Source organism: Phacochoerus africanus, chromosome 14, assembly GCF_016906955.1.
Source record: "Phacochoerus africanus isolate WHEZ1 chromosome 14, ROS_Pafr_v1, whole genome shotgun sequence".
NCBI classification, from domain to species: Eukaryota; Metazoa; Chordata; class Mammalia; order Artiodactyla; family Suidae; genus Phacochoerus; species Phacochoerus africanus.
The window spans coordinates 56,275,523-56,298,780 of NC_062557.1; the positions used below are offsets into that span (position 1 = coordinate 56,275,523).

At 45.4% G+C, this 23,258-nt stretch overlaps 1 protein-coding gene across 1 annotated transcript in view; it reads left to right on the top strand.

Moving 5' to 3' along the window:
• The window catches only part of MYOCD (myocardin), a 212,527-nt gene that overhangs the window by 15,917 nt on the left and 173,352 nt on the right, over positions 1-23,258 (top strand). The window lies entirely within an intron of this gene.

Here is a 23,258-nt window from a genome sequence, read left to right on the forward strand (position 1 = left end):
CCCCTCCCCCCAGGCCAGCGAGCCCTGCCTGGACCACAGGATGCCCCTAGAGTCTCTGTGCTTCCCTCAGTCCCCCAGTCGCACCTCTCTTCCTGCTCAGTGGGAAACGGAGAACGCCCCTTTTCTTATGGGGCGCGGGGGGGGGGGGGCATTAAATCCCTGGCCCCTGAAGTCTGCATGAGGACCTTGAGTTTCCAGTTACTCTCGGATTTTTTTTTTGTTTTTTTGTTTTTTTTCTCCTTCTTATCACTTCTTCTATGTATGAACAATACGTTTCTGTATTTTATGTAACCTTTCCATTGCTTATATTAAAGGAAGCTTTGGACCACTCAGTCCCCGGAGGCCCCGTTGTTCCCCAGATATGGTTTCGGCCTCCCATTTTTAATACATCACCCTTCATAGCTGTTTGAGTTTTGTCTCCCTTCACCAGCTTCTCAGGGACTGATTGATGGAAGGGCTTATTTCTGCTGCCTAATCCAACACATTCAGTCGCTGAATGACAGAGGCAGGGAGGGTTAGCAATAGGTGTGGACCTCAGAGCAGTAAACTTTATTCTGAGTCACACCGTGGCAGGGCTGTTACCGTTTGTCCACCGTGAGATCAGGTCAGAGCAGTGAGCTCCATTTCCAGGTACACATAACTCGGATCCGACCTTGTTATTTGTTCAGCGCGGCAGCTTAAAGAACTGCCAAAAAAGCCGAGCCGTAAATCTTCCAAGGACTTCAGCGTTTTAAATTTATGTTTGCAGCTGAAGTCAGCCCCACCTCCTGGGGCTGGTCTTAAAATAATTCTTTTCTCAAAAAGTCACAGTATCCTGGCACTTAACAATAACACAAAAGAGCCCCAGCCTGGAGGAGCTGTTTGTTTTTGTAGGAGCAGAATCAACCCTCTTTTAATGAACACGGAGCCCTCGTAGGTTCAGGGGTGTTATCGGGCCGTTTTCTGAATCTCCAGAAGCTCTTAGGAAATTGTAGCCAGACCCAAGCCCCCAGCCTCCTTGGCGTGGACACCCTTTCATCTCACCGCTCACCACCCCAACCTCAGACAGACAGACGGACAGAGGAGACGTGCTGACCAGGAGCCTCGCTTCCTCTCACTGGCTTGTACCCCAGCCGCAGAGATGCTCTGGCCCCGGGGGCCCGCCGCGCTCTGGATACAACACGCGAGCATCAGAGGCACAGGCCCTGCTCGATAGGCGTTGAATGCAGAGGTGATAAGAGCCACTGAGCAGAGCAGGGCCTGGAGCCCCCCACCCCCTGTCTACAGAAGTGCAGCAGACACTTGGCACCCCCTCCACTGCAGGAAGGAGGGAGCGGAGGCGGGAAGAGGGAAGGGCGGGTGGCCGGGGGCCACGCTGGGTGAGCAGGCATCGACCCGCACCCCAGGTGGACCCCAGGCCCCCACCTCTCCACTCGGTCCTCTCGGAGGACCCTGAACGGCTGCTTTCCCAGCCGAGCAGCAGAGCATGCAAGCCGGCCACCCGCAAATGGATGCGCACGCAGTCACAGGCAGAGGACCTGAAAAGGTGCAATGGAGACCTGCCGATGCCCGCAGGGCTCAGACAACACCTGTATCCGTGCATCTGCGCGCTGCACCTGAGCGTGGAGTGACAAGTAGCGCAGGAGGGCGCGTCCCCTCCTGCAGGTTACAGGACAGAGACCGAAGGATGAGAAATGTACAGGGATGCGGAAACAGCCCTTCCTACCCTGTGCCCTGGGTGTCGGTTCTCTTGGCACAAAGCCAAAGCAATGTTTAAGAGGTGTGGCTCCTCCCCGCCCTCTCGGGGCCCTCTGAATAGTGAGGTCACCTGGCACATAAGGGATCTCACGCTTCCTGAGGGCTGCACGGGGAGGGGATAATGTACCAATAAGCAAGCCACGCTCCCTGGAACCAGGAAAAACCTAAGGGTTCATGGTGACGTTTCTGCCAGGCACTGGGCTGAGCAGGGCAGCGGCTCAAAGGCGTATCCGCACCCAAGGCACAGCTCTCCGTGGGGCTCACCGCGTGGCCGACGGAGTGAACATCTCTTCTGGCAGAAGCCTGACGGCTGGCTGTCCCTGGCTGTCCCTCTCCCGGGGCCCACAGCTGCACAGACCTCACTCTGACCCGGCATCCACATCTGAGGGCCTCTACCACCTAATTCCCGAGGACCATTAAGCAGAGGTGACACCTGACACCACTCCAGAAGCACAAGAGGAATGCAGCTGCACCACGCTCATGGAGAGACCCAGACACACCCCGGACGCCGCAAAAGCAAACGGGATCCCCAGTGCGGCGGTGTCAGAGGGGCATTTAGACTAAAAGCCGGAGATTAGGTTCGAATTTAGACTGTGCTGATTAGATACGAGAGTAGCTGCCAGATAAAACACAAGACGCCCAGTTACACTTGAATTTCAAATAAATTGGAATAATTGTGTAAGTGTGTCCCACCAATATTTGTCCCCTGTGGTACTTGTAGTTGCTGAATTTGGCAACCCTGATGCCCAGGCTGTCAGGAACTTGGCAGAGACTTTGGGGTGATCTTTGTGTTACCCAGTGGTGTAACATTGACTCGAACTTTGAGCAGGTCTTTCCTAGGCATCTGCCCCTCCTGGAGGCAGGGGCTGTGTCTCATCAAATTGTCATCCACAGTCCCCAGTGCTGGGCGTGGGGGCAGCTGTACGGTCCCTGAATGTTGAATTGAGTTTTGTGATTAAACGATATGTAGGTGGCATTTTTAGTAAAGCAGCTGACGGGGAAGGAGGCTAAAAAAGAATATTGCAAAGACTGCAGCAAATAGAGGCGCTGCTCCTGGCTGTTCTCAGCGAGGCCTCTTGGGTTGGAAAGGAATCAGTAACAAATGGAATCTGCAAGTTGTCAGAGCCGAGGTGTGGGGGGAAGGTCATGATAGAGAATTAGCGACTAAGTGACAGTGTGACACTATGACTGAGGTGACATTTTCCCCAGATTATCAAAGTCATTTTTGTGCCTTGGAAAAATGAGGAAAAAAACACACAGAAAAATACTGATTGAATCCTTTCATAACCTCACAACCCAGAAGTAACCACCATTAATATTTAATTCTACACTCATAGTATTCCTGATAAGTATATATGTAAAATGTAAATTTATGTGTATGTATTTAGGAAATTAAAAAAACCCTTATTATACTTCTATGTAATTTTTTATCTAACTTTTTCAAATTATTGTGAGCCTCGCCTCACGCCCTTAAATATTCTTTGGGTATGTAATTCTCATGTCCACCTCTTAGCAACTTTCGGATGGGCCAGAAAGCGTTACATCAGTCTCTGCATGTTCAAAATTCAAGTTGTTGTTAGGTCCTTGGCATTCGTAAATAAAGCTGTTATGACCGTTCAATCATTCAAGCCTATGTGTATATACCTCTGATGAGCTTTTCAGGGCACTGGAGTGAAATTACGAGGTCCGCAATTATACACGTGAAAAGGTATTTTTAAAAGCATTTACATGTTTTCAGCACTGTTCTAAGTACTTAACATGTGCTAAATCATTTTATCCCCATAGCAGGAAAGGTCATGACGGTTTTGGGTTTGTTTTTTTTTGGGTGGTTTTTTTTTTTGGGGGGGGGTCTTTTTAGGGCCACACCTGTGGCATATGGAGGTTCCTAGACTAGGGGTTGAATTGGGGCTACAGCTGCCAGCCTATGCCACAGCCATAGCCATGCCAGATCCGAGCTGCGTCTACGACCTACACCACAGCTCAGAGCAACACCGGATCCTTAACCCACTGAGTGAGGCCAAGGATCACACCTGCGGCCTCATGGATACGAGTGGGGTGTGTTTCCGCTGAGCCACGATGGGAACGCCACAAGTTATTTTTCTCATGTTTCAGTAGTAACGTGCCGAGTTTTCACACGCAGAAAATGAGAGAGGGGGGCTTCGTCACAACCCAGTGGTCTCTGTCCAACTGCCTCACCGCTCCGTTACCACCTGCCCGCCGGTAGTTTCTGAGCTCTCCTCTCATGCATTGGGAGACACGGGGGAGTGTTGTACCTCCACCTTTGCCGTTGTGATAACTTACAGGCTGTTTCGTTTGTACTTGCCCTAACTGTGTAGGTGGAGGGGTCTTTTTTACATTACCATTTTTCATAACAAATATTTTCCATGTTTATTCAAAATTTGCTTTTTTCTCTTTGGTGAACTGGCAGTTGTTGTGTTAGGGTGGTGGTCTTCTACCCTTTGATGCATGTAAGTGTGTATAAATATATACACACTTCTCTTTTAAGCAAAATGATCTGTCCTTGTTCCTTTTTGTTTGGCGATAATTTTCAGCATATATATATATATATGTATGTACACACACACACACATTTTTTTCTCCTTTCCTCCACATACACACACACACACACACATATGTATACATACACACATACATATATACTGGAGGGAAGTATATATATAGAGAGAGAGAGAAAGAATATTTATATGCTAAGAATATTAATCCTTTGCCTATCATAAATGTTATTCCCTGTGTAGTGCTGCCACATAATTTTATAGGTGTCTTTGGATGTCTCTTATTTTTGTATGCCCAAACTAAATGTTTTTATTGTTCCTTATTTTAAATATTTTTACTTAATTGTTTCTGTCTTAAATACTCACATTTTCTTTTAGCTCTGTTGTGATTTTTTAAACTCAAATATGTGATCCTTTTGGAATTTTTTAGTGAGCTCAAAGGAATATAACTGATTTTTTAAACTAATAACCAAGCTTCCCAGTAATACTTACTAATTAATGTATCATTTCTCCAATTACTTGCAGTTTTTAAATTCATTTTTGTTGCTTTCTGTTTCCTGCTATCGCTCTCTTTATCCTATGAAATTACCAAGTTGTTTTATTATTGTAATTTTATAGACAGCTTAGCAATGTCTGCATTGCTCCTTTTTTTTTTTTTTTTTGTCTTTCTAGGGCTGCACCTGCAGCATATGGACATTCCCAGGCTAGGGGTCGAATCGGAGGTACAGCTACCGGCCTACACCACAGCCACAGAAACATGGGATCCAAGCCACATCTGCAACCTACACCACAGGTCATGGCAATGCCAGGTCCTTAACCCACTGAGAGGGGCCAGGGATCGAACCCATCCTCATGGGTACTGGTTGGGTTCATAACCTTCTGAGCCATAATGGGAACTCCCACATTGCTTCTCTTTTAAACAAAATTATCTGTCCTGTTTTTTTTTGTTGTTGTTGTTGTTTTTTTGTATGGAGATAACCTTCAGCATCACTTTTTCCTATTGCAAAATAATAGGAAATTTATAATAGTGAAAATAATAGTGAAATTAATCAGACATACCTTAAACTTATCTACTCTTGGGGGAAAGCATTACGTTTACAAAATAATACCTTGTCAAGTTTTAGACCCAGGGTTATGGGAGCTTTACAAAACGAATTAGGAAGCCTTGGATCTTCTTCTATCCTTTCTGACAGGTTGCAGGGTACAAGAATTATCTGTTCTTAAAAGTTGGAAAAAGTTGTACACGAAAACATTTGCGTCAGAGCCTTTTTTTTTTTTTTTTTGAAGGTAGGCTTTCTACAACACTTTTAATTTCTTCCCTAGTTATTCTTTTCAGGTTGTCTGCTTTATCCTGGGTCCATTTTGGCCATTTCTGTTTTCCCAGAGAATCATCCACTTCACTGAGATTTTCAGACGGATTAGCTTAGAGCAGAACACGGGGTTCTCTTCTCAAGCTTTCACACTCTCACGTCCACAGCATCATCCCACTGTAACTAATTCCATGCATTTACGCTTTCTCGCTCTTTTTTAATTAGATGTATAAAGTTTACATTATGGGGAGTTCCCGTCATGGTGCAGCAGAAACGAATCCAGTTCTGAACCATGAGGGTATGGGTTCGATCCCTGGCCTCACTCGGTGGGTTAAGGATCTGGCGTTGCCGTGTGCTATGGTGTAGGTTGCAGATGGCGGCGGCTCGGATCCCCTGTTGCTGTGGCTCTGGTGTAGGCCGGTGGCTACAGCTCTGATTCGACTCCTAGCCTGGGAACCTCCATATGCCGCAGGTGTGGCCCTAAAAGACAAAAAGACAAATAAAAAATATATGTGATCAGTTTGTTTTAATGTGTCATGAGCACTTTAAAATAAAGAGTATTCCAGCACTCCCTGGTAGTCTAGTGGTTAGGATTCAGCACTTTCATTGCTGTGCCCTGGGTTCAATTCCTGGTCTGGAGACTAAGATCCCACATCAAGGTACTACATACTGTGGGCAAAAAATAAATAAATGAGGAGTTCCCATCGTGGCTCAGTGGAGACGAATCTGACTGGCATCCATGAGGACACAGGTTCGATCCCTGGCCTCGCTCAGTGGGTTAGAGATCTGGCATTGCCGTGAGCTGTGGTGTAGGTCGCAGACGTGGCTTGGATCCTATGTTGCTGCGGCTGTAGTGTAGGCTGGCAGCAGTAGCTCCGATTCAACCCCTGGCCTCGGAGCCTCTATATGCCTTGGTTGCGGCCCTAAAAAATAATAAATAAATAAATAAATAAATAAACAAAGATTCCATTTTTAGGGCTCAAACTTGGTCTATGTCATATTATTAGCTTTAATTCACTATAAACTTAATTATCTGTGACTTCCTGCATCTATTTCACCAAGAATGGTAAATTACATTATTGTGTTTCTATTCCTTTCTCCTTGTATTTCTAGTTGCTATTTTTATGCACTTTGATGTATTGTTTTCAGTTGTGGATATGAGTGATATTTTCACGGTGGAGTGTACCTTTTGAAATATGACGTAATACAGTTCCCTCTTTCCTGTGTAAAGTATTGGGTCTTTAATTTTACTTCAGTATAAATATTTGCACTCATCTTTCTTTGTCAGTTTGGGTAAATCTTTATCAATTTTACTTTTAGCCGTCCTGAGTAATTCCACTTAAGATGTATTGCTTTTAAAGAAACAGACTAAGGACTTCCCGTCGTGGTTCAGCAGTTAAAAAATCTGACTAGCATCCAGGAGGACACAGTTTCAACCCCAAGCCTCGCTCAGTGGGTTAAGGAGCCGGCGTTGCCGTGAGCTACGGTGCAGGTTGCACACGAGGCTCAGATCCTGCGTTGCTGTGGCTGTGGCCGGCGGCTACAGCTCTGATTCAACCCCTAGTCTGGCAACTTCTATAGGCTGCTATTTCGCCCCTAAAAAGCAAAAAAAAAAAAAAAAAAGAAGAAGAAAAGAAACAGACTAATACTACCTACTTCTTATAGCTGTTTTAAGGATTCAGTGAGATAATACAATCAAAATGATTAGCGTCATATTTGGTGCATAGAAAATGCTTATTAATTCCCGATTAGCAATAGCACAAAAGAGCAGTCATTGAGTTTTTACGACAAAATGATAATTTAGGAATTGTCATGAAAGGTGATAGCCTCTTTGCATTTATGGTCATACGGTTTGTTGACGTGCTATTCTTGACACCTTGTCTCACACTTAACTATTTTCTCTATGCCCTCTGGTCTCTCTTTGTTCACTTGACTTTCTCCCGCATGTTTCGGGTGCTGTGATTCGTGCCGTGGATGCTATTGTGAGCAAGATGTACTCGGCCTGACCTCGAGTAGCTTATCTTCCTGCGAGCAGACACGGCTCGCTTCATCCTTCAAACAGTAGGTGAAATGACAACCTCAGTAAGTGCTTTGATGTGTGTTATGAAAGTAAGAGCACAGTGCCACGTGCCCTCACACAAACCTCAGCAAAGCACTTGCACACGTGACATCCTGCGAGAAGAATGAGGGCGACCCTTAATGGCACACGATGCCTTCCTTATAAACATCTCTTGCAAAAACTATCAGGCACCCCTCTGGAATCCCTCATCCTGGAAATACAGAGAAATGCTGCCTTCGCTGATGGGAGTCAACATTTTCAGGGAGAAAAATCAACAGAACGTTTCGTTTCTCAGGTAAACTATCCAAGGTCCCAGGTGGTAATTCTGCCACATGAGAGGAGGAAAAACCCTACAGAGTCATTAATTATTCAGTAACATGCACTGCGTGTCGTGTACATGCAAAGAACCTGGCAAGTGAAACTGCTACAAGAAAAGGAAGGCAGGGTTCCCGCCTCAAGGAGCTGCTGGGAACTTGAGAAGAACTTGAGGATGAACTTGGACCGCCAGGGACTCAGGAGGGGCGTTCGATTGGGGGCAGTCAGAGCCCTCTTCAAATGTGGAAATGCAGAAAAGCCACCGTATCTTTATTGTCGTCATAACTGTGTGAAGACGGAATGAGTTTCCTCATGAAAAAAAAAAATATATGCTTTTCTCCCACCAGTTGCATGGATTTCAGCGTTTTAAATCTCACCTATTACAGCAAACTCAGATGCCCTAAATGCCTGACTTTTCAAACTGTTTGCTAGCGTCATTCTCCAAGATTCCGAAAGGGACTGAAAATACAATAATTAGCCATGTCCTGAATCCCCAGTTTCATTCAGTGGCATCATTTTTGCAAATCTGCCTTAGATCTCATTCACTGAGGTAAACCTTAAAAAATCTGCCCACTGAACCCATTCCTCCAGCCTCGGAGTTAGCCCTGCAAACCGCAACTGCAGTCATCGTCCGTCTTTCCCACCCATGTTCTTAGATGTTTACTGAATAGACACATCTGGGGTTTTTTCTTTCCCTAAAACTTGACCCTAAGTCACTTCCTTGCTCAGAACCCTTCATTGCTCCCCAGTGCCTCTCCCAATGGTTCTCATATCACAGTCTTCTGAATCCCCTTGGGAATTTCAAAATCATACGAAAGGGCTCCAGGGTTGACTTCGAAGATCTTGCTGTTTTCCGAGATGCCTCCAGCTTGGACCTGTCAGCACCTAGGGCTGCACTGCTCCTCTTGGTGGGGACAGTGGGGACGGTCCTGTGCGCCGTGGGATGTCTAGCAGCACTGCCGGCCCCTACTCAGGAGCACCCACCCCTCCCCAGGGGTCCCAGCCCAAACCATCTCCAGACATCGCTCCATTAACCGTATCTGTTATTTTCTATGCGTTCGGCTGCTTCAGCATCTGGGCCCTTTCCGACCCTGGAAGGACCGCTCCTTCCAGAGTTAGCCGCTTCTTAGTGACAGTCAACAAGTCACCCACTAGTGTGTTTTCCATTACAAATTGACCAAACCAGAGCCCACATGCTGATTACATCTTTTTTTTTTTTTTTTTGGCTTTTTGGCTTTTCTAAGGCTGCTCCCACGGCATATGGAGGTTCCCAGGCTAGGGGTCGAATCGGAGCTACAGCTGCCGGCCTACGCCAGAGCCACAGCAACGCGGGATCCGAGCCGCGTCTGCAACCTACACCACAGCTCACGGCAATGCCGGATCCTTAACCCACGGAGCAAGGCCAGGGGTCGAACCCGCAACCTCATGGTTCCTAGTCGGATTCGTTAATCCCTGTGCCATGACGGGAACTCCCGATTTCGTCTTTTACGGCATTCTCACACTTCAGGCCACTGTCCACCCAGCCTCATCACTCCAGGGCTAGGTACCAGACAGCTAGGGAGAGCCCCTGTGCCCCAGAGCCTGCGGAAATGATTCACGCCGGCCAGTTCTAAGCCTGCTGCCCTGCCCGCACCTGTTCCTTCCCATGGAAACCCCAATAAGAGCCCGTGCCCATGGCTCCGCCTTCTTTGTTTGGCTCCTGACGGACCCTGGTACTTCCCAGAGTGGCTCTCCCTGCATGGCATCCCTGCCACCGCCACCCAGGGACCTGTGAGTAATCAGCTGTCTCTTCTCTGCACAAACAAGGCGATTGGCTGACCCCCTTGTGCATCAACGTTGCTATTTAAAAAAAAAAAAAATTTATTGGAGTATAGTTGACGTACAGTGTTGTAGTTTCAGGTGTATAGTAAAGGGAATCCGTGTATATAATGGATATATATACATCTCCATTCTTTTTTCCCCTATGGTATGACCAACTATCAAGTAGATGAACCTGTGCTATACAGTAGGTTCTTGTGAATTATTTTATGCCGTCGTGTATATTCGTTATTTCCATCCTCCTCATTCCTCCTTCCCTCAGACTTGCTCTTAATGCCCTGCATTTTAAAGCAATTGCCAGGCATGGCACTAAATATTAAAGCAATGGCAAAGTGTCTTCTGATGCAAAGTTGCCCCCAGGCTGGGAATGATGGGGTTGACTTGAAACCTGGACACCTGTAATTTTACAGCATTAGCTAAGTTGTGTGAGAACAGCAAGTTTGGGGAACCCTACCCTTTTGAGGTTGTGCAGAAAGATTTGAGCCTGGTGCTCAAGGCTCCGGACGGTCTGACCCCTTCAGGCCTGCGATTCTTTCTCCTGCACGACCCTGTGCAGCTTCGTCCTCCTGCTGCCCAACCTGATCTTGGCTACATGCTGATTCTTCTTCCTTCCAGACCTCTGTTCCAAATGCAGACCCGGGCTTCTCCAATGACCTCTCAGACGTCTCATCTCACACGTATTTTTTAAATAAGAAATGTTTGCCTATTGAAGGCATTCATTCACCACATCTTACTCGTGCCACATCCGAAACTGCTAAAACCCCTCCTCTCGTGCCACAAGGCTGTACAAACCCTCATGCAAATATGAGGCAGTAGTTGCACATGTAGACTCTCGTAACACATGTCAAGGCACAAGGACTAGTTTAATTTCATGTCTGTTTCTGTGGTTATTTGATTCCTGTCTCTGTCCTCCAGCACTAGCCGAAGGCTTCACAAGTTTTAAAGACCAAGTCTGATTTTACTTTTCTTAATATCTGCGTTACTTAACACACTCTCTGGCAGTAAACACTGGGTGAATAAAGACCAGAACTGATGAATTAACCAATTAATTAATGACTCCTTTATCTCGTCTCTGAACTTGACTTCAAGCTCCCGCAGATTGTTTCCATGTTTCCTTCCAACCTCATGAGGAGAGTTGTGTTTAAACAGCACATATTGAAACAATACATGATAACCATTATCTGAACTCTGTTAACGTTGTTATCAGCGGTGCTTTGCAGAGCCTGGGCTGCAGATGCCAAGCACTCGTTTGTTTTATTTTTAAAAATGGGCAGACTTCCTTTGAACAACCACCGAAGAAAACACAACAATTGCCTTTGAAAAGAAATATGATGTTATTTATGGCCCGTATGGCATCGCTTATCTCGAAAGGACAGATTTAATTAAAACTGAACACTGGTTCCTAAACCCAAAAACTATCCGCGCGTTTGACAAACGTCAGTGTTGTCAAGACACTTCCAGAAATTGAAAGGAATTAGCAGAAAATGTTCTCTGCTGTATTTATGTCTGTCTCATACACGGAGATGCCTTGCAGCCGGAGGGGAAAAAGCAAAATATGTTTGCTCGGCTCCGTATTTTTCTGCCTCAGCATCTGCATTTCTTATTTAGAGGGGGGGAAAAAAAGCCTCTCAAATGCTAGGATTTCTTTCTTTCTGAGTGGCAATTCTGTGCAGCCTTAAACAGTACTGACCTGGCACATCGCTGGGAGAATCCACACCCCCAGACCCCACCCCCCACCCCCTCCCCCATGGGGCAGGTGGTGTCCTGGACTAAGCGGAGACCTCACAGCCTCAGAGGGGCTTCTGAGGACCAAGGGCAGGGCTGTCACCAGGTTTCCTCCCCAAAGCCGTACTCTCTGTCCACCTCCAGAATCTTCACGCAATTAAGACCTCATCGGGTCTGGAACTTTGAAGGTAATTTGTATCTAAAGGGTTTGAACCTAAAATAGCATGCGGAATTGTGAAGGTAGCCTACAGGCATTACAGGATGGGTCAGACGTCCTCTCACAAAATAAACGTGAGTCGCCCTGACAGCTCTTTGAGACTCGAGGGAATTTTTTGACCGTAGTTTGTATGATAACTGCCAGCACCAAGGCCCCGACAAGCAGAATAAAACCAAAAAAAAAAAAAAAAACCACCCTCTTTGTTCTTTCTTAGATGTCCAAACCTTTGAACTTCCTTAAGAAAATAAATCTGCACTTCAAAATTTGTATTTATATGAATTTATATGTGTATGTTTGGGATTAATGTATACACACTAGTATATATAAAATAGATAACCAGCAAGGACCTGCTATAGAGCACGGGGAACTCTACTCAATATTCTGTAATAACCTGTAAGGGAAAAGAATCTGGAAAAAATATATGTATATATATATTTGAATCACTTTGCTGTACACCTGAAACTAACACAACGTTGAAAATCAGCGTTTTACTTCAATAAAAATGTAAAGATTTAACAAAAATGTGTATCCCAAAGTTGGACAACAAAAGCACACTTGCTGTTTCCCAAAACAGAAAAGACTTGTTCAAAACAGCTCCAGAAATGCGGGCTGTGCCAAGAGCCAGGATGAAAGCCAAAGCCGGCAGCTTCTTCACCGCAGGGGAGCAGCTTACTCCAGATGACAGAGGTTGCTCAGGCCTCAGGCCGGCTCGGTGGTCCCTGCCCCTTGTTTCCCTCCTGCTTTGACTCCAAGGCTCCCCCCCCCCTTCTTCCTCTTCCCTCCCCTCTGCCTTCCCCCTTCCCTCTCCTGAGCCCGGCGGTGAGCCTTCTCTCTCTTTTCCTCCTTCTTCACCTTAGGCCTGTTTGCATCCCTGTTGAGGGTTTCAATCTGCCTTTGATCCCTGCAAAATTAGATGCACTAAAAATAGATGCACAGGGGCAGCTGGGAGCCGAGGTGGAGGAAACCAGGGACTCTTTCCGTCACATTTCAAGCCTTTTTCATTGCCCGTTGCAGCAGCACAGATACTTGAGGATGGGTGTACCACATTGTGGCACCTGTTCTGATGTCTGATCGTGGGACTTCCCAGGCTCTAGGAGTCAAGGTGCAGCCACCCCATCAGTCCTCTGGTCTCCAATGAATCCCTCATGCGTCACAGTGGGACTTGGTGTCTCTGGAACACAGGAGGCAAGCGCCACACCCTCAAAGAGATGGAGGGATGAGTGGAGCTGCCCAGGCACCAGGTTTGGTTGAAGAACCAGTGAGTTAAATGGGGAAAGCGAGTGGAAAGAGCAGGAAGGAAGGTCAGGGCCAGCCTGTCCAGCCGGGAGGAATGAGTCAGGCACGCAGACTCTCCACCGGCCAATGGGGTCCCTGTTCTCCCAAGCTCTTGCATCCCCTCGGCACCCTTTGCCTGGCCCCCAGGCCCCTGCATCAGTAACCTCGTCTGCTCTTCTCTGCCACCCACCTGGGAGCGGGGCAGGCTGGTGGCTACACCCCTGCTTTGTCCTTGTCTCCTCGAGACATGGCCCAGGTCCTTGAAGCCTGTGGATGTTTTGAAGACACCTCGGGTCTCAGCATCCTCTCCAGCCTTGGTCAGTATCACTCCCTGTCTGACCACCTGATGGAGAGACAGGACCTCGTTGTCTGGTTAAGGCAATTGATGCCTGCGAAAGGGGTACGTTGGGAATTTCAGATGCCTCCGGTATGGTTAATCTCATAGATTTTAAATATCACAGCTCTAGGTCGTGCCTAGAATTCGTGGAAGTCGACCCCACCCTGGTTTTCGTTCAGTTCCTCAAACAAGTCAGGCATTTTCCTCCCTTCAGTTCTTTGCATTTTCTTTTCCCTCAGCTTTAGATTTTTTTTTTCTTTTTCTCAGCATCCTTTGCCTGGACATTCTTATCTTTCAGATCTGGAGCAAAATGTCACATCTTTTTTTGTGCCCACCCCTGACTCAGCTTCCCCCTGTGACTCTGTCCCATCACTTTGTCGTCCTCTTTTTCTCGAGAGTTACTCTGCCCAATAAGTAGCCACCAGCTGCAGGTGGGTATTTAAGTTTAAATGAATTGAGTGTGAAGAAAACATTTTTTTTCCAGTTGCACGTGTACAGCAAGGTGATTCAGTTGTACGTGTAGATGTGTGTCTATATTTTGAGTCATTGATATGTTTATAACATATATAGAGATTCTTTTCCATGATAGGTTATTACAAGATACTGAATATTGCTCCCTGTGCTCGGCAGTAGGACCTTCTTGTGTATCTAATTTATATTCAGTAGTTTGTATCCGCTAATCCTAAACTCCGAATTTATCCCTGCCCCCTTCCCCTTTGGTGACCACAAGTTTGGTAAACAAAATTTACCATTCAGTTTCTCAGCGTTCCCTTTGCGACTGACTCAGCAGTAACGAAGCCAACTAGCATCCATGAGGATGCAGGTTCTCTCCCTGGCCTTGCTCAGTGGGTTGAGGATCTGGCATCTGGCATTGCTGTGAGCTGTGGTGTTGGTCGCAGATTCGGCTCGGATCTGGCATTGCTGTGGCTGTGGCATAGGCTGGCAGCTGCGTTCTGACTCGACCCCTAGCCTGGGAACAGCGTTTAAAAAAAATTCAGTTTGTCAGCACATTTCCCCCACTTAAAGTTCTCACCACATGGAGCTGATGGCCGCTCTATTATCAATGCAGATTTAGAGCGTCGCCATCGTCACAGAAGTTTATACCAAGAAGTACCACAATTGATCACCCTTTTTCTTTTTACGGCTGCACCCACGCGAGTGGACGTTCCAGGGCCAGTGAATCTGACCATTAGCTGTGAACTGCACCATAGTGGCAGCAACGCCGGATCCTTTAACCCACTATGCCTGGCCAGGGATCAGATCCATGTCTCCACAGTGACCCAGTCTGCTGCAGTTGGGTTCTTAACTCAGTGTGCTATAGCGGGAGCCCCTTGGTCACTTTTTATAATCTCTAATTTCATGTTAATTTGCATGGATTTTTTTGGATTGGTTGTTTGATGCTTGCCTTCCTCTGGACTATAAAATTTATGAGTACAAGTGTTGTAAAATATTGGTCAGTGCTTTGGTGCAACACAGGAGCTCAATCAGTATCTTTTGAATGAAAGGATGACATGAATTAAGCCCAAAATTGGTAGCTTGAAAGACCCTACAAGGGTAGAAACACGGGTGCGGATGAAAGGTAATACCTTTGCATTTCTCGTTCTAATTGGCAAAAAATAAAACATCAGGGTATACCGGGGGGGAAATGTATATTGGGGTTTTCCCAGGTCTCATCAAATCCAAGCATTTCTGTCCCACTTAATTGGCTAAAATCCTTTGAGAGCAGTAAGAAGAAGGAACAGCCATAGAGGAGAAACACACCATTGTCAACGAGAGTGAGAAGCGTCCACAACCACAAACCACAAATCAAGAAATACAGCTGCTTAATCGTAACACTGGATCCAATTGGCAGCAGATGTCCAGCGCGAACGTACTCCATTGCCTGGCGCAGAGCCCTTTTAAATATTTCCGTCACCTTTAAAAGACCAGCCAACAGCCCCTCGCCGCAGTGTCTGCTTGTGGCAAGAGTCTCAGCCCTGAGAGCATCCTCAAGTGCAGGTCCATGACAGAGCACGGCAAGGGGAGCTGCCGTGGGAACATTTATTACACAGACATGTTACCTTCGTGGAAAGGTAGTCGTCGGTACCGAAAGGTGGAGAGGCAGCGATCACCATCGGACAGGAAAGCCACCGGAAAGTCGCCTCCGGAGGTAAATACGCATGCGCACATGCACGCGCGCACGCACTTGTGAAACGTAGTCTTTTTCGGTGGGAGGGGGAAATGAGCGATTAGCAGAGACCCACCCCAGAGGTGGGCAGAAAGTGCTTCAGGTCCTGTCCTGTTGAACACCCTCCTGTCCTCTTCATCCACTTTAGTGCTTGACCCAGTGGGGGGTGTGGGGGGGGGACCTGCTCCCATGTAGCGTTAAGTCATAATCAGAAAAGAGCCAGCCTGGATATCACTGGAGAGCAGAAGAAAGAACCATACCAAACAAAAGCCAGATGGAGAAGATAACATCCGAAGCATTACTTTGCAAAGCAGAGCAACAGTATAAACAAACGTTTCTCCGCCGAGGCAAGGGATTTTTTTTTAATGGTGTCTGTGAAACCCAACCCTTTGGAAGAAGTGACAGGGGGATCAAAGACGGGATAAAGCCATGGAAAGAAAGAATGGGAGCTGGAAGCGTGCCAGGGAAAAAACGTGGACGAGAGGAAAAATCGTTTCAAAACCTTTTTGAAAGATTGAGCAACCTAGAGTCTTCACAAGTCAGACACTGCTGAGAAAGAGAGACGTGAAGGACAGGCTTATAAAAAAGCAGTGCACAAAATACCTGAAAAGGAGTGAAGAGTGACAGAAGAAGTGAGACACAGTGGATAAACAGGGGAACCCTCAAAAGGAAACTAAACAAATGAAGTGGATCTAAAATAGGCAAGTATAGGAGAGAGAACAGTCTCTATAAAACAAAGGTAATTAGGTGTCTGATGATTGAGAGGTTACGCCGTGCACTGGTGCAGAAAAATCAGGCGAAACACATCTCTTCAACGAGTTGTGCTTGTTTGATTACAGCGAGTTTCCTGTAACACCCCCCCCCCCAGCTCTACCCCCCTCCCAGCTCTATACCACTTTCCAGCCCTTCCCCCCATAAATAAATGAGCAAATACAAATTTTAAGAAGCTACCTGTTGGGGTGAAAAAAATCTGCTTGGGTTCAAACTTCTCTAAAGAGCATAAGCCTACACCTTCTCAGGTAGAAGAAATGAGACCAGATGTTTTATCCCAAGACAGACGTTCAAATATGCAAAACTGAAAGAAGCACAGACTCCATAAACCCTTTCAGGGAAGAAAAAAAAAAGTGTTTGATACCTGGAGATTTGTTTTAACGATTTTTATTTTTTCCATTATAGTGGATTTACAATGTTCTGTCGATTTCTACTGTACAGCAAAGTGACCCAGTCCTACGTATACACATACATTCTTTTTTCTCACATTGTCCTCTATCGTGCTCCATCACAAGTGACTGGATGTAGTTCCCAGTACGACCCAGCAGGATCGCATTGCTTATCCAGTCCAAAGGCAGTAGTTTGCATCTATTAAGCCCAGACTCCCCAGTCCACCCGCTCCCTCCCCCTCCAGCTTGGCAACCACAAGTGTGTTCTCCAAGTCCATGAGTTTCTTTTCTGTGAAAAGGTTCATTTGTGCCATATTTTAGATTCTAGATATAAGTGATATCATATGGTATTTGTCCTTCTCTTTCTGACTTACTTCACTGAGTATGAGAGTCTCTAGTTCCGTCCATGTTGCTGCAGTTGGCATTATTCTGTTCTTTCTTTTGGCTGAGTAGTATTCCATTGTGTATAGGTACCACCTCTTCTTAATTGAAGGGATATTTCTAAGGGAGAAATGGAGAAGACAAGATGAAAAGACAGAATGTTCATTAAATCAGTGGACTGATTGGTCACCGGGGACCTGCTGTGTAATAGCACGGAGAACTCTACTTAATATTCTGTGATCATATATATGGGGAAAAAAATCTGAAAAAAAATAGATGTGTGTATAGTATAACTGAATCACTTTGCTGTACAGCAAGAATTAACATAACATTGCAAATCAACTATACTTCAATAAAACTAAAATAATTGCATTTTTTTAAAAAAACTTTGAAGGGTTCCCACTGCGGTGCAGTGGATTTAAGAATCTGGCTGCAGGGGCTCCAGTCACTGAGGAGGTGCAGATTTAGTTCCTGGTTAAAGGATCCAGCATTGCTGCAGCTGTAGCATAGGTCACAGTCCCTAGCCTGGGAAATTCATATGCTGGGAGGGGGGCGGCTGTAAAAATAAATAAATAAATAAATAAATAAATACTTAAAATAGCAACAACCTTTGAAAATTCTTGCCGCAGTAACTATATAAATTTTCATGAATGTTGAAAGCTTAGAAAGCATAATAAAACCAAATAAAACCTAGTGGTTAAAAGAAATACAGGCTCTGAAGTAAAAATGCAAATTCGACTTCCACATTGAGAGGTATCCATTGCTATCCATGCATACAATGCCATCAGCTTACCAGCTGCCTTGAGCCCTCTTCTAGGACCGTTCTGAGGCTGTAAGCAGATAATCCATGTCACAAAGGCTTTAAAGAGTGTTTAGGACACGGTGCCCAGTCTGTAACTGTTAGCAGCCAGCAGTAAACGTGGAAGTGGCCTTGGCTGTACCAGGATGATCGTAGGGGTTTATTGGAGTAAACCCCAAACCCTGGGACTCAGAAGGACCACAGCGAGTCGAAGTGATGTCCTGACACAGTAAAAGAAGGGCTCTGAGGTCATCTGCAGAGAGAGAGAGCCGTGTTCTGGAAGGAAATGAGACCTGGGGGATAAATCGGAACCAGTCAGTTCCTAAAGAACAGGGCAGTGAGCACAGAAGAGACAAGACATGTTTGCATGTGGTAGGGGCGGCAGCAGGTGTGAGCAGAACATAAAATAGAGAAATGTCAGATGACACGACCTTGGGAAAACAGCATCGTCCCCATACAGACACGATGGTTAACAGATGCTGTAAAGGGAATTTTGTCATTCGTTCATTCAGTTCACTTAGCAAATACTTATTTACGCCCTAATGTGCCAAGTACTATGTCAGAGGCAAGAGGCAGAGCTAAGACGTGCAGGAAGGTTACAAACGGGGAGACGTTTTGAAAAATTAATCATAAGTATCCTGGATTTTTACCATGAAAAAATGTCAGAGAGCTACAGCAGCATAGGAACCCTCATTTAAATAGGGTCAAAAATCTTCATAAGTACCCGACATAGTGTCTTCAAGGATGCGGGTTCGATCCCTGGCGTCGCTCAGTGGGTTAAGGATCTGGTGTTGCCACAGGATGTAGTGTAGGTTGCAGATGGGACTCAGATCCGGTGTTACCGTGGCCGTGGTGTAGGTGGGCAGCTGCAGCTCTGATTTGACCCCTAACCTGGGAACTTCCATATGTGGCAGGCACGGTCCTAAAAAAGAAAAAAGAAAAAAAAGATGCAACAGTATTCTAGGGAACATGATGGATGAGCAATTAAGAAGGTATTTTAAAATCAGAATTCCTGAAGTTTATCCGTGAATTGGTCGTGGGGGTTGAGGCAGATGGGGACAGCAACAGGGGGACGGTGGTGCCATCTGCCAAGTTACAGAGCACAGACTATACAGATCGGAGAGGAGGAAACCTCCAGAGGTGCCATTGACCTCAAGCTGGTACCTGAAAGCAGTGGAACCGACAAGACCTGCCAAGTAAGGGGAAGCAGCGAGTCTAAGGATCACCAAGGATGACCACGTGGGCCAGACTGGAGGGAGAGGAGGAGCTGTTAAATGACAAGGACAAGTGTGACATGAAAGGGCTGTCCCTAGGCCCTTCTAAGATGACACTGTTGGGGCTCGTAAAGAAAGGGGCGTTCTCTGTCCTGCTGTAGAATTTGTTTATTACATGTGTGTCCGTCTCCACCCGCTAGAATGTAACTTCATCAGGATACCGACCTTCGTTTTGCTACCACCAGTGTCCTGAGCAGTACTTGCTACAGGGTCAGTGTTCAGTATTTGCTGACTTTCTTCCAAATAAATGAAGGCATTGGTGAAGCTTCTTCCACAATGCTCGCCCATTTATAGTTGTTACAAAAAACACGTACGTCTCACTTTTTTAAAAATGAAACCGAGAGAAATAGCCATGAAGGCAGAAGGCAGGTCAAGGAGGATGAGTCCAGACACCAGGGGAAGGAAGGGTTTCAGGAAGGAGCAAGTGGTCCGTGGGGGTTAATGGTGCCACGAAGGCTGGTGGGACACTGTTGGAAAGTGCCCACTGCTGGGAGATGGGGAAAGAGCTGAAGGATGGGTCTGAGGCGTTCATACCTCCAGGCAAAGAGCCCACAAGGAGGATGGGGGCGCTGGTGGGGACTCAGGAGGCTGACCCGTCAGGAAGTGGTCTGGGCTTGTCGCTGTGATAACCAGATGGAGCCAATAGCAGCTTCTCACACAGCAGACAACAAAAGGGGCCGATCAAGTTTCTTGACCTACAATTCCCTCCTTACCTCTGCAGGCTGCTGAATTGCAACATTCAAAAAGGGTCCATTTAACACACAAGATGGGTTTTTAAATTCCTCCTGGATTGTACAACTACAAGAGTCAGATGAAACTTTTTCATTCAAAGATGGAAAGACAGTTGCTAATTTAGAGTCTATGAAGGATTCCTAAAATAAACTATAAAAAAACAAAAAAAATTAATAAATTTTAATAAGCCAATGATTTTTTCCTCAATAACATTCAAGAAAAACCTGATTATTTTTTTAAAAAAGGTAAAAAAAAAAGATGCTAGAATTTCAATAGCAAGCTTAAAATGTTATTATAAGCTCTTTTAATTGATATAGGCTAGCTACTAAAACATGGAAGAAAAAAAAGCCTTGCAAATTTAAGTGGCTTAACCTGATATAAGTGTCTCATTTGATCATGAAAATGCATAATGCAGATATCTGTCAGATTGCCTTCCATGCAGTGACTCAGGGACCCAGGCCTGTTCCATCCATCCTAGTGGCTATAAGACAGGAAATTTCCTCTCTCTCTCCAAATAATCTGTACCTGTAATACAATACCAATGAAGTCTAATATCATTTGGGGAATTTGATCAAGTAATTCTATAGTTCATTTCAAAGGAATACAATTTTGAAAATATTTGAAAAAATTAATGATTGGGTACTTGACCTCCGGAAATTAAAATAATCTACAATCATTTCTTTTCTTTTCTTTCTTTTCCTTTCTTTTTTGCTTTTTACAGCCACACGCGTGGCATATGGAAGTTCCTAGGCTAGGGGTTGAATCTGAGCTACAGCTGCTGGCCTACACCACAGCCAAAGCAATGCAGTATCCGAGCCACGTCTGCAGCCTATGCCATAGCTCACAGCAATGCCAGATCCTTAACTCACTGAATGAGGCCAGGGATCGACCCCACATCCTCATGGATACTGGTCAGATTTATTTCCACTGTTCCACAACAGGAATTCCCAAGCTTCAATCATTTCTTTCACTGTATTTTTTTTCACTTTATTTTGCAATAATTGTAAATTCACATTAAGTGGCAAAGATAGTACAGAGGGGTCCTGTGTACCTTTCACCCATTTTTTCCCAGGGCTAAAATCGGGAATTTGACCTTGGATGTAGTTCTGTGTCATTTTATCGCATGCATGGGTCTGTGTAACCACCACAGCAAACAAGACACAGAACTTTCTCATCATCACAAAGATCTCCCTTGCACTACACCTTTATAACCACCTCATCTTCCTCCCCTCTCCCCCACCTCTTAATTCCTGGAAGCCACTCATCTGTTTCCACCTCCATGATATTGTCATTTTGAGAATGTTTAAGAAATGGAATCATACATCCTGTGACCCTTTGAGATTGTTCTTTTTCACTCTGCACCGTGTCTTTGAGATCCACCCAAGTTGTTGCATGATACAAGAGTTCATTGCTTTTTAGTGCTGAGTAGTATTCCACAGAGTGGATGCTTCAGAATTTGTTTAACCATTTACCTATTGATCAAAATTTGATTGTGTCCAGTTTGGGGTAGCTAGAAATACTGTTATATTCCCATATGTCCCTGAGGTTGTGGTCTCTTTTTAAAAAGTCTCTTCTCTCTCTGTTGTTCAAACTAGATAATTTCTAGGATTCTATCTTTGAATTCTCCTATTCTTTCTTCTCGCTTCTGCTATCCAGCCCCTCCGCCTAGTTTTGTTGTGGTTATTTTATATTTTCATTCTAGAACTTCTACTTGGTTCTCCTTTCTAGCTTATATTTCTTTGCTGAAGTATTCTTTTGTTTGCTGAAGCTCTCTATGTTCTTGGTATGATGAGTGATGTTTTCACAGAGACCAGGGCATTTTAGGCATCAGACGATAATATTATATCTTATTAATTTATTTACTTTTTTTTAGTGGCTTGAAACAACACAAATTTATTATCTGACACTTCTGGAAGTGAGAGATTCAAAATCATGTTCAGTGGGCTAACATCAAAGGGCAAGCAAGCCTGCACGCCTTCTTGAGGTCCTGGGGGAAATCCAGGTCATTGCCCTTTCCACTTTCATCTTGGGACTCTCCTGCCATCTTCAAAGGCCACAGCGTAGCATCTTCCAAAGCTCTCATATAATGGTCCTGTCTTCTTCCCTCCTCTTTGACTGTACCCTTCCCAGGTCCCACTTATGAGGACTTTGTGATTACATCAGCCCTATCCAGATAATCCAGGAAAATCCCCCATCTCTTGATCTTAATCACCTCTACAAAGTCCCTCTGACCACAAAGAGGGACGTATGTTTCAGAGATGAGGGCGTGGAGATCTTTTGGACCATTTTCAGGCAGCCACATGTCTTTGTAGTTAACGTAGGCAACTAAGCCTTAGTCTCCTAATCTTTCAGAGAGGACTATTTGTATCACCAAGGGATAAGTCCTGAATCATTAGATTTTCATCTCAGCTACCAAGTGAAGTCCACGTTCATAAAAACATTCTTCTTTAAGACTGATGTCATTGACTTTATTATGTTAACCACTTTCTGGTACCCCCCCTCCCTTTATGCTCTTGGTTTATCATTTCTTCCCAGGCCATGTGGACAGTAGCGTGTTTATGGACACAACTCAGGTTTCTCAGTTTTTGAGGTTCTCAACTCCAGAGAGTTTCTCCTTGTGGGTAGACCACACTAGGTACTGATTCCAGGTTCACCACTTGTAACTGCTTCATCCATGAAATCTGAACTTGAGCATAGTCTACACTGATCAGTCTCTTACTCTCTGGTTTTAGCTAAACCTCAGTCCCTCTAGTTCTTTTTTTTTTTTGCTTTTTGTCTTTGTTGTTGTTGCTACTTCTTGGGCCGCTCCCATGGCATATGGAGGTTCCCAGGCTAGGGGTTGAATTGGAGCTGTAGCCACCGGCCTACGCCAGAGCCACAGCAACGCAGGATCCGAGCCGAGTCTGCAACCCACACCACAGCTCACGGCAACGCTGGATCATTAACCCACTGAGCAAGGGCAGGGACCGAACCCGCAACCTCATGGTTCCTAGTCGGATTCGTTAACCACTGCGCCACGACGGGAACTCCCCATCTAGTTCTTGATTCATCAACAATAGTAGTCAGTGAGTCTCTCCCGTTTGCATCATCTCAGTTCCCACTGGCGTTTACATACTCAGATTAGGGTAAGTAATAAATTGAGTTGACGTTTATCAGACGCCACTCATTCTCTCCGAATTACTCCTTCAGACAGATTTGCTGGTGATGAGGCCTCCTGCTTCTTGCACTTTTTATTTATTGTATTTTTTTGTCATGATTTTTATTTTTTCCATTAGAGCCGATTTACCGTGTTCTGTCAATTTTCTGCTGCACAGCAAGGTGACCCAGTCACACATACGTGTACACATTCTTTCTTCTCACATTATCAGGCTCCAACACAAGTGACCAAACATAGTTCCCAGTGCTATATCCAGCAGGATCTTATTTCGACCCTTCTCCA